The sequence below is a fragment of the Syngnathus typhle genome, linkage group LG4 (genome assembly GCF_033458585.1).
Source record: "Syngnathus typhle isolate RoL2023-S1 ecotype Sweden linkage group LG4, RoL_Styp_1.0, whole genome shotgun sequence".
Classification (NCBI taxonomy): Eukaryota; Metazoa; Chordata; class Actinopteri; order Syngnathiformes; family Syngnathidae; genus Syngnathus; species Syngnathus typhle.
The window spans coordinates 7,564,999-7,574,181 of NC_083741.1; the positions used below are offsets into that span (position 1 = coordinate 7,564,999).

At 44.3% G+C, this 9,183-nt stretch overlaps 1 non-coding gene across 1 annotated transcript; it reads right to left on the reverse strand.

Annotated features, from left to right (window-relative positions):
* Positions 1-3,624: 3,624 nt before the first annotated feature.
* trnal-uag (transfer RNA leucine (anticodon UAG)) lies at positions 3,625-3,706 on the reverse strand. The gene has a single exon. It is a non-coding gene; the product is annotated as a tRNA-Leu (tRNA).
* Between the last annotated feature and the right edge of the window lie 5,477 nt (positions 3,707-9,183).

The following is a 9,183-nucleotide window of genomic DNA, read 5'->3' on the forward strand; positions in this document are numbered from 1 at the left end:
CATTCCCCTGTCCCATCTTGAGTCTTCGTACAGTTTCGACAGCTTTTAAATTACTTTTATGCTGAACGTGACGCTTAAGATAGTCCAGCTTCCATTCAGTCCACAATTTTCCCTCTGAAAACTCACTTGCTACTTTGGCATCGCTGCATGGTTTGCAGAGTAGACCTTTCTCACTTGAAAAAGACAAAATCTCACCCAATCTCACCGCTCACCTTCAATTTGCACATACTCCGACATCCATTCCATCTTAAAATAACTGTATTTCTTTTTTACTGTGGCTTTGTGAATGGATGTATTCCTGCCTGTTCGTTTCGCCATGTTGCGGGGTTTGGATTAGCATCAATCAACCTGCTAGCTAACCTGCACGGCGCATATAGGCAGGGCCCAGACGCAAGCGCCGTCAATGCCATGATTGGCTTCGTACCGTAAGTGAACCGTATCATATCATTGGCTGGACACCTGTCACTCACTGAGTGAGAAACAAAAAAAAATAAACATTATTGGGCGAATTAATTAGATTAGAACTAATATTAATATAATATTATTGATGTAATATAATATAATATATTATAATCTAATATTAATTACTACGTTATGTTGATGATGTTTATGCGCTGGATAGATTTTCTTGTGCGCTGAGAATGTGCGGGCAGTGCGTGATTGCGCACGCGCGCACCTTAGAGGGAACATTGCTTATCGCGGGTGGTTTTTGGAACCAATTATCCGCGATAAATGAGGGATTACTATAAATGGGTAGTCCAGGTTAGAATAAAACGGCAAGATTGATATTTTGCAAAGACCTTTGAAGGGTTCTTATTAGGGGTGTAAATTGCGGGTTTTGTCACGATACGATATATCGATACAAAGAACTACGATACGATATTTGCCCATATCTTAAAGCCTGCTGCGAATCATTCACGATATATCACCATATAGTGCTCTACGGTCGATATATATATATTTTTTTAAATAAAAAATATAGAACAATATCCTGATTTATAACAATTCATACGCAAAATCAACAAGGTACTGCAAACTCTTTATTTAGGAAATTACAAGAGTATTGTAGTATACAAAGTGCTTATTTTAACACTGAACTTTGATGTCGTGTTTTTTCTTTAAATGTGCGGCGAGATTTGTGGTCCCTGAATATTTGATCACCGCATGGCAGGATTTACAAACTACCCGTGTCTTGTCCGTTGAGCCATCTTTTCTTTGGAATCCAAAGTGCTTCCAAACGAATGACTTGAAGCCTAAAGGGGAGCAAATTTCCTCGTCTTTTTGGACACTAGCCATAGCACCAGCCCAGGAGCCGCGTACTAGTTGTCGACTCCCCTTTCACGTGCCTGCTCTGCTCACAACACAACAACAACGCGCACTGCTCCCGGAAAGAGGAAGCAAGCAACAATGAACTGGATTTCAAAATAAAGTCGCGTCTAATGTCCGAGGTCAAAGACGGCGATATAAATCGATGTTTACGTTTAGCATCGATGCCAATAAATCGTAGAGCATTATATCGATTAATCGTTACACCCCTAGTTCTTATACTTTACGCCGCTGCATTGAAAGGAGTTGGGAAAGAAGAACACACCTGAATTGATGCATAAGTGGCAGGGGTGGGACTTAAACCCACCCTTCAGGAGAGACTGGAACCTAAATCCAGCACCTTAGACCCCTCAGCCACACTACCGGCTTGATGCAATTTCCACATTGACATTTGTTGACAATTCTATTAAAACGTGAACTTGGAGGATAAATAGTTGGTGTCTTCACCAGCATCCAGGTTAGTGCTGCCCGCTTTTTTCATAATGTAATGAACAATCAGAATCAGAATGATATTAAAACTTTGAAATCGGAGGATACATAGAACTGTCTCCCCCCTTCTGCGTAGCGGCCTGTACTTTTGCGCTATATTCTGACTGTCCGCTGTATGCACACTTGCTCCATTTTTGCTCCTCTTATTTATTACCGTGTTTTTCCATGCATAATGCGCCCCCGTGCATAATACGCACCCTAAAAATGGCATGTCGATGCTGGAAAAAAGCCTGTACCCATGTATAATACGCACCCAAATTTTGAAGCCTGGAACCGAATGCTTGTTTGCCAATGGGAGGACATTATGAATAACCCATGCTACTCATTAGAGTGGCGCAGCGGAAGCGTGCTGGGCCCATAACCCAGAGGTCGATGGATCGAAACCATCCTCTGCTACTGGAACTTGTGGTGTTTGCAAAGCTTTGGACCTTCTTTTAAGTCATGCTTTTGAGAAGAAATGTTGTGCGGATAATATGTTCCACACGTTGGCTGTGCTGCGTGGAGGTTGACCCATCCACAATGCATACAGATTGCGAGGCATCTATGTGCCTTCTTTCACCATTCTCAGTCCAAATACACAATGTCGTTACCTGTTACAGTGGTCCCTCGCCACTTTGCGTTTTGTTTATCGCGACTTCACTACATCGTGGAGTTTTTTGCCAAATTAAAAAACATTTGAAAGTCAAAATAAAACTTCTAAAATGAGGAAACATTTGTTTAACCTTTAGGACAATGTAGTATTGCTCCAAATGTTCGTTTACATTCCTTTAGAAGTCTGTTTTCACGTGTTAACACGATCGCGAATTAGCATCTTACCGCTAACTCGTTAGTCTGTTGGTGACCGCACTTAGCGAATTTCACTTATCGCGGGTGGTTTTTGAAACCAATTATCCGCGATAAACAAGGGATTACTGTAAATGGGTAGTCAAGGTTAGAATGAAAGGCAAAGATGGATATTTATTAGGGGTGTAAATCGCGGGTTTTGTCACGATACGATATCATATCGATACAAAGAACTACGATACGATATTTGCCGATATCTTAAAGCCTGCTGCGATTCATTCACGATATATCACGATATAGTGCTCTACGATCGATATATATATTTTTTTAAATAAAAAATATAGAACAATATCCTGATTTATAACAATTCATACGCAAAATCAACAAGGTACTGCAAACTCTTTATTTAGGAAATTGCAAGAGTATTGTAGTATACAAAGTGCTTACTTTAACACTGAACTTTGATGTCGTGTTTTTTCTTTAAATGTGCGGCGAGATTTGTGGTCCCTGAATATTTGATCACCGCATGGCAGGATTTACAAACTGCACGTGTCTTGTCCGTTGAGCCATCTTTTCTTTGGAATCCAAAGTGCTTCCAAACGAATGACTTGAAGCCTAAAGGGGAGCAAATCTCCTCGTCTTTTTGGACACTAGCCATAGCACCAGCCCAGGAGCCGCGTACTAGTTGTCGACTCCCCTTTCACGTGCCTGCTCTGCTCACAACACAACAACGCCGCGCACTGCTCCCTGCTCCCGGAAAGAGGAAGCAAGCAACAATGAACTGGATTTCAAAATAAAGTCGCGTCTAATGTCCGAGGTCAAACACGGCGATATAAATCGATGTTTACGTTTAGCATCGATGCCAATAAATCGTAGAGCATTATATGGATTAATCGATGTGTATCGATGAATCGTTACACCCCTAATATTTATATATATATATATACCTTTTCAGAGTCCTGATACTTTACGCAGCTGCACTGACAGGAGTTGGGCAAGAAGAAAACACCTGAATTGATGCATAAATGGCAGTGGTGGGATTTGAACCCACGCCTCAGGAGAGACTGGAGCCTAAATCCAGCGCCTTAGACCGCTCGGCCACACTACCGACCTTCTGTGCTTGCTACATTTGTTGACGATTCTATTAAGACGTGAGATTGGAGGATGGTTTCTTCACCAGCATTTGCCCTTGGGTTGGTGTCAGGAAGGGCATCCGGCTGTAAAAGGTTTTGCTCCAAAGATTTTCTCGGTATAGGACTCTCAACCACGAGATGGCCATGGACTGTCCCCGGTGGAAGAAAGCCATACTGAGAATCCAGTCCAACCCAGCGGCGCCTGGAACACGGACTTTAAACCCATGATGATGTTTCTTCACCAGCATCCAGGTTAGTGCTGCCCGACGGAGCTTTGTTCATAATGTAATGAAGCCTGTACACAACAGATGCGAAACAATATGAGTGACAATCAGAAGATTAAAACTTTGAAATCGGAAGATACATAGCTAGTTTCCCCACACAGCACCCAAAAGTGCTGTCCTACACCGCCTTGTTGATAATGTAACAAAGAAGAAACAACTCGCAGAAGGCCTGGCGATCACCGACAAGAGCCAGCTACCCGGAACGCACAAATTGTGGTGCTACAACTTCGCATTGTACCAAAGGGTCATGTGGCCACTGAAGATCAGCAACATTCCATCCTCAACAGCGAACGGGCTGGACATACTAAGCCAACTCCTACATTCGGAAATGGCTCGGTTTACCGAAAGGCTTCTCTGACACGGGCTTGTTCGGGGCAACCGCGCTGCAACTGCCGATCCAGTCCATAACCTTGGGCTACAAGCAGGAGAAGGTCAGGTTCGTTCTTGAGTTAAAATAGTCCTCAGATCCTACTGTGAGAATTGCACTTGTGGTGCTATCGGCAGGCTTCAACATCAGGAAATAATTGGCAAGGTGCAAGAAAGGAGAGTGGGGCTTGGCTGGGAAGAGCCCCCACGACTCTGGTCCAAGGCCACAAAGAGGGAACGAAAAGCTTGGTCGTGGAAGAAGTTTCAAGATCAAAGCAGGAGCAGTCCACCATCAAGGCCGCGTCACAGGGTCGTCAAAGGAGATGGACCACTTGGGAAGGGGAGACCTCTCAGCTGGGCTTACCTGTGGAAGATGCCGCAAGCCAGACAGCTTTCTGATCAGGGCAACTTAGCCACAGAATGCTCCGCCAGTGATTTGGCAAGGAAGGGAGCTGTCCCTTGTGCAGCGCACCTAACGCAAGCCTACAGCACCTACTGTCAGGCTACAAAAGAGCACTGACACAGGCACGCTATAGATGGCGCCAGTCCTGACGAAGCTGGCCGAAGTTCTCGAGACCAGCAGAAAAGAGTTCCAACAACCAGTCTGCAGCCAAACAGCTCCCTGTTAGGTTTGTGAGGAAAGGGGAGAGAAGCGGAGACACCAGCCCTCATGTTCCAGTTCCAGGCAAGGGACTGAAACATGAGGGCTGGTGTCTCCGCTGCACAGCTGAACTTTCCCCATGAAATCAACACCACTCCACGTCAATTAGGTTTCACATGGAATATGTCTCCTCATGAGAGACTGAAGCCTTAATTCAGTGCTTTAAACCGCTCGGCCACACTACCTACCTAGAATCCTCAACTTCAATTTAAAATACAGAAGCCATAGTCATGTAAAAACCAAGGATCAGGAACAACCCTTTTTTTCAATCTTCGTTGAACTTAAGGGTCGGTCGTTGCCCGTACAGATAGACTTCTCACCTCATCTGCATCCACGCCAAATGCTCGGTAAGAAGCATCTCAAAGATCTGGAGTGGCCTTGCCAGTCTTGAGACTTCAACCCCAGAGAAAATCGGTGGAGGGAAATGAAAGCCTGTGTTGCCCAGCGACAGCCCCAAAAGTCTTGAAGAATGGAGGAATGGCCCAAAATACTACATACCCTGTGTGCAAACCTACAAACAACAATTGACCTCTGTCATTGCTCAAAAAGTTCATTTTACAAAGTCTTGAATTGAACTTGTATTATTGACCAAATACTCATTTTCTACCATAATTTACAAATAAAATCCTACAATGTGATTTCTGGGATTTTTTTTCACATTCTCTCTCACAGTTGAAGTGTAGCTACCTATGATAAAAATAATGATGAAATAAAATAAAAAGTTAAAATAAAGATAAAATAAAAGTTATGAACAGAATTGGTGACAAAGGACAGCCTTCGCGGAGTCCAACCCTCACTGGGAATGAATACGACTTACTGCCAGAAATGCGGACCAAGCTCTGGCATCGATGATACAGGGACTGAACCGCCCTTATCACTTGGTTCGGCATCCCGTACTCCCGAAGCACCCTCCACAGAACCTCCCAAGGGACACTGTCGAACGCCTTCTCCAAGTCCACAAAACACATGTGGACTGGTTGAGCTAATCCGTTGCACCCTCGATGATCCTGCCGAGGGTATAGAGCTGGTCCACTGTTCCACGGCCAGGACGAAAACCACACTGCTCCTCCTGAATAGACCTTACCAGGGAGGCTGAGGAGTGTGATTCCTCTGTAGTTGGAACACAGCCTCCTTGAAGAGGGGAACCACCACCCCAGTCTGTCAATCAATCTAGAGGCATCGTCCCCGATGTCTTTGCAATGCTGTCGAGCAGGGGTGGGCAAACCTTTTGACTCGCGGTCCATTTAAGATGTGACTTCAAGGTTCTTCTATTAACCTATAAATCACTGCATGGCTTAGCGCCTTCATATCTGGTCGACCTAGTTGTTCCTTATGTTCCGTCTCGTAACCTTCGTTCGCAAAACGCTACCCTTTTAGCGACACCGAGGGCCAAGAAAATGTCTGCAGGCTCTAGAGCATTTTCTATTCGGGCTCCAGAGCTTTGGAATGCCCTACCAATGGATATTAGGACTGCTACCTCAGTAGAAACATTTAAGACACGTTTAAAGACACATTTCTATGACATGGCCTTTAACTAACCTGTAGTGGCCGATTCGGCTGGAGTTTGTTTTCTCTCCCTCTCCACCCCCTCCCTCCCCCCTCCCCGCCGGCCGGGGAGGTGGTTAGGTGGCACCCATGCTGACAGCGGCTATCTGGATTCTCGTGGGCCAATTCAGGATGGGGGAACTGCAGCTCAACCTCCTCGAAGACACTGCCAGGACAATTGAGGGCTCTTTCGGTAGCCCTCTGCTCTGACATGGACATCCACTTTTTATTTCATTGATTTTCATGTTGTATCATTTGTGCCCTCTCTGCATCCATTTCAACCTGGTGATCCTGAAAGGGGGATCCTTCCATCTGTGGTCCCTTCTCAAGGTTTCTCATTTTCCCCCGGTAGGGGTTTTTAAGTTTTTCATTGCCCTTTTGGGAGCTTAAGATCAGGGGATGCTTTGAGAATAATTGTCAATTTCTGTCTATGTGAAGCCCTTTGAGACTGCTTGTGATTTAGGGCTATACAAATAAACTTGACTTGACTTGACTTCAAAACTTGACTTTCAGTCAAAGCAAGAAACCATAAGTAAGGGAAGACCAACGCCAGATTTGCGAAGATTAATTCAAACTACGGGCCTCCCGGGACGGACTACAACACGTTTGTTTCAAAAGGATTGGTACTCTAAAAAAGACTGGCTTTGTGGTTGTGCTGCCAAAAATCGACTTTATTGCTTCATCGAGATCTAAAGTAAAGTCATAAAGTCCCAATGTCACGTACTGGCGCCACCTGTGTGACAGGACCACGCCCCCCTATCAGCGGAATCGCCGCCACCTGCCACAGCCTCATGCTTCGCCCACCTTACCCCCCGCCCGCAATAAAGGTCTATATCGTTACGCACTTGGCTGTATTCTCCACTCCCTTACACCCAATGATTGTCACACACACATCTGGGTGTGGTGAAAAATTTCCTCTGCATTTAACCCATCCCCATGTGATTTTAATCCATCCCCTGGGGGAGAGGGGAGCAGTGAGCAGCAGCGGTGCCGCGCTTGGGAATCATTTGGTGATCTTCGTCCAGAAGGAGAGGAGAATGGACTTCATTTACAAGTAAAGGTAAGTATACTGCAGTGGTGTGTTTAAATGTAGAGTGGTGTGTTTAAAATGTTATTAAATTTAATCAATCGTATAACAACCATGTATGCATGTAAAAATGACTTGCGACTCAGTGCCTTAGGGTCATACAGTACGTTTGTAAATCTGACTCTGAGTCAGTGCCTCACCAACCCCAACCCTCACCGCACGTCACGGTGGTGTACTCACATACTTTGCCATGTGATCGTGGATTTGTTGAACTGACAGCATTGATGCATTCATTTTGATGGCAAGTAAAATATTGTCAATGTGAACTTTAACTTGTTCAGGGTCCGATTTTGTTTTGTGTGACAACTCGTTCCTTTTTTCTTTTGCGCTCTCCCGCAATAAAGTACCATTCCCCTGTCCCATCTTGAGTCTTCGTACAGTTTCGACAGCTTTTAAATTACTTTTATGCTGAACGTGACGCTTAAGATAGTCCAGCTTCCATTCAGTCCACATTTTTCCCTCTGAAAACTCACTTGCTACTTTGGCATCGCTCACTTGAAAAAGAAAAAATCTCACCCAATTTCAGCGCTTTTTCTTCAATTTGCACATACTCCGACAGCCATTCCATCTTAAAAGAACTGTATTTCTTTTTTACTGTGGCTTTGTGAGTGGATGTATCGCTGCCTGTTCGTTGCGCCATGATGCGGGCTTTGGATTAGCATCAATTAACCTGCTAGCTAACCTGCACGGCGCATATAAGTCAAAGTCAAAGTCAAAGTCAGCTTTATTGTCAATCTCTCCACATGTCACAACACACAAAGAGACCGAAATTATGTTTTTCTCCATCCCACGGTGACGAGACACATACCACGATAGACATACGAGTACGCGACACAATATAAAAACAAGAAGGCAAAAATTCAAACAATCAACAGTAAGAGTGATGAATAAATAATAAATAAACAGATAACACAATAAATAAGAGGAGCAAAACGGAGCGAGCAAGCATAGCGCAAAAGTAAAAAACATCATAAACAAAAAGGCACAAACAATAAATAATAAGAGTAATAATAAATAATAAACAAACAGATAACACAACAAATAAGAGCCAGTGTGCATACAGACAGTACAGACAGTAAAAGTACAGGACGCTACGCAGAACGGGGGAGCGAGTTCAGGATGAGAATGTGCGGGCAGTGCGCCATTGCGCACGCGCGCAGTTTAGAGGGAACATTGCTTATCGCGGGTGGTTTTTGGAACCAATTATCCGCGATAAATGAGGGATTACTATAAATTAGAATGAAACGCCAAGATTGATATTTCGCAAAGACCTTTGAAGGGTTCTTATACATTACGCTGCTGCATTGACAGGAGTTGGGCAAGAAGAACACACCTGAATTGATGCATAGGTGGCAGAGGTGGGACTTGAACCCACCCTTCAGGAGAGACTGGAACCTAACTCCGGCACCTTAGACCCCTCGGCCACACTACCGACCTGATGCAATTCCCACAGTGACATTTGTTGACAATTCTATTAAAATGTGAAATTGGAGGATAAATAGTTGGTGT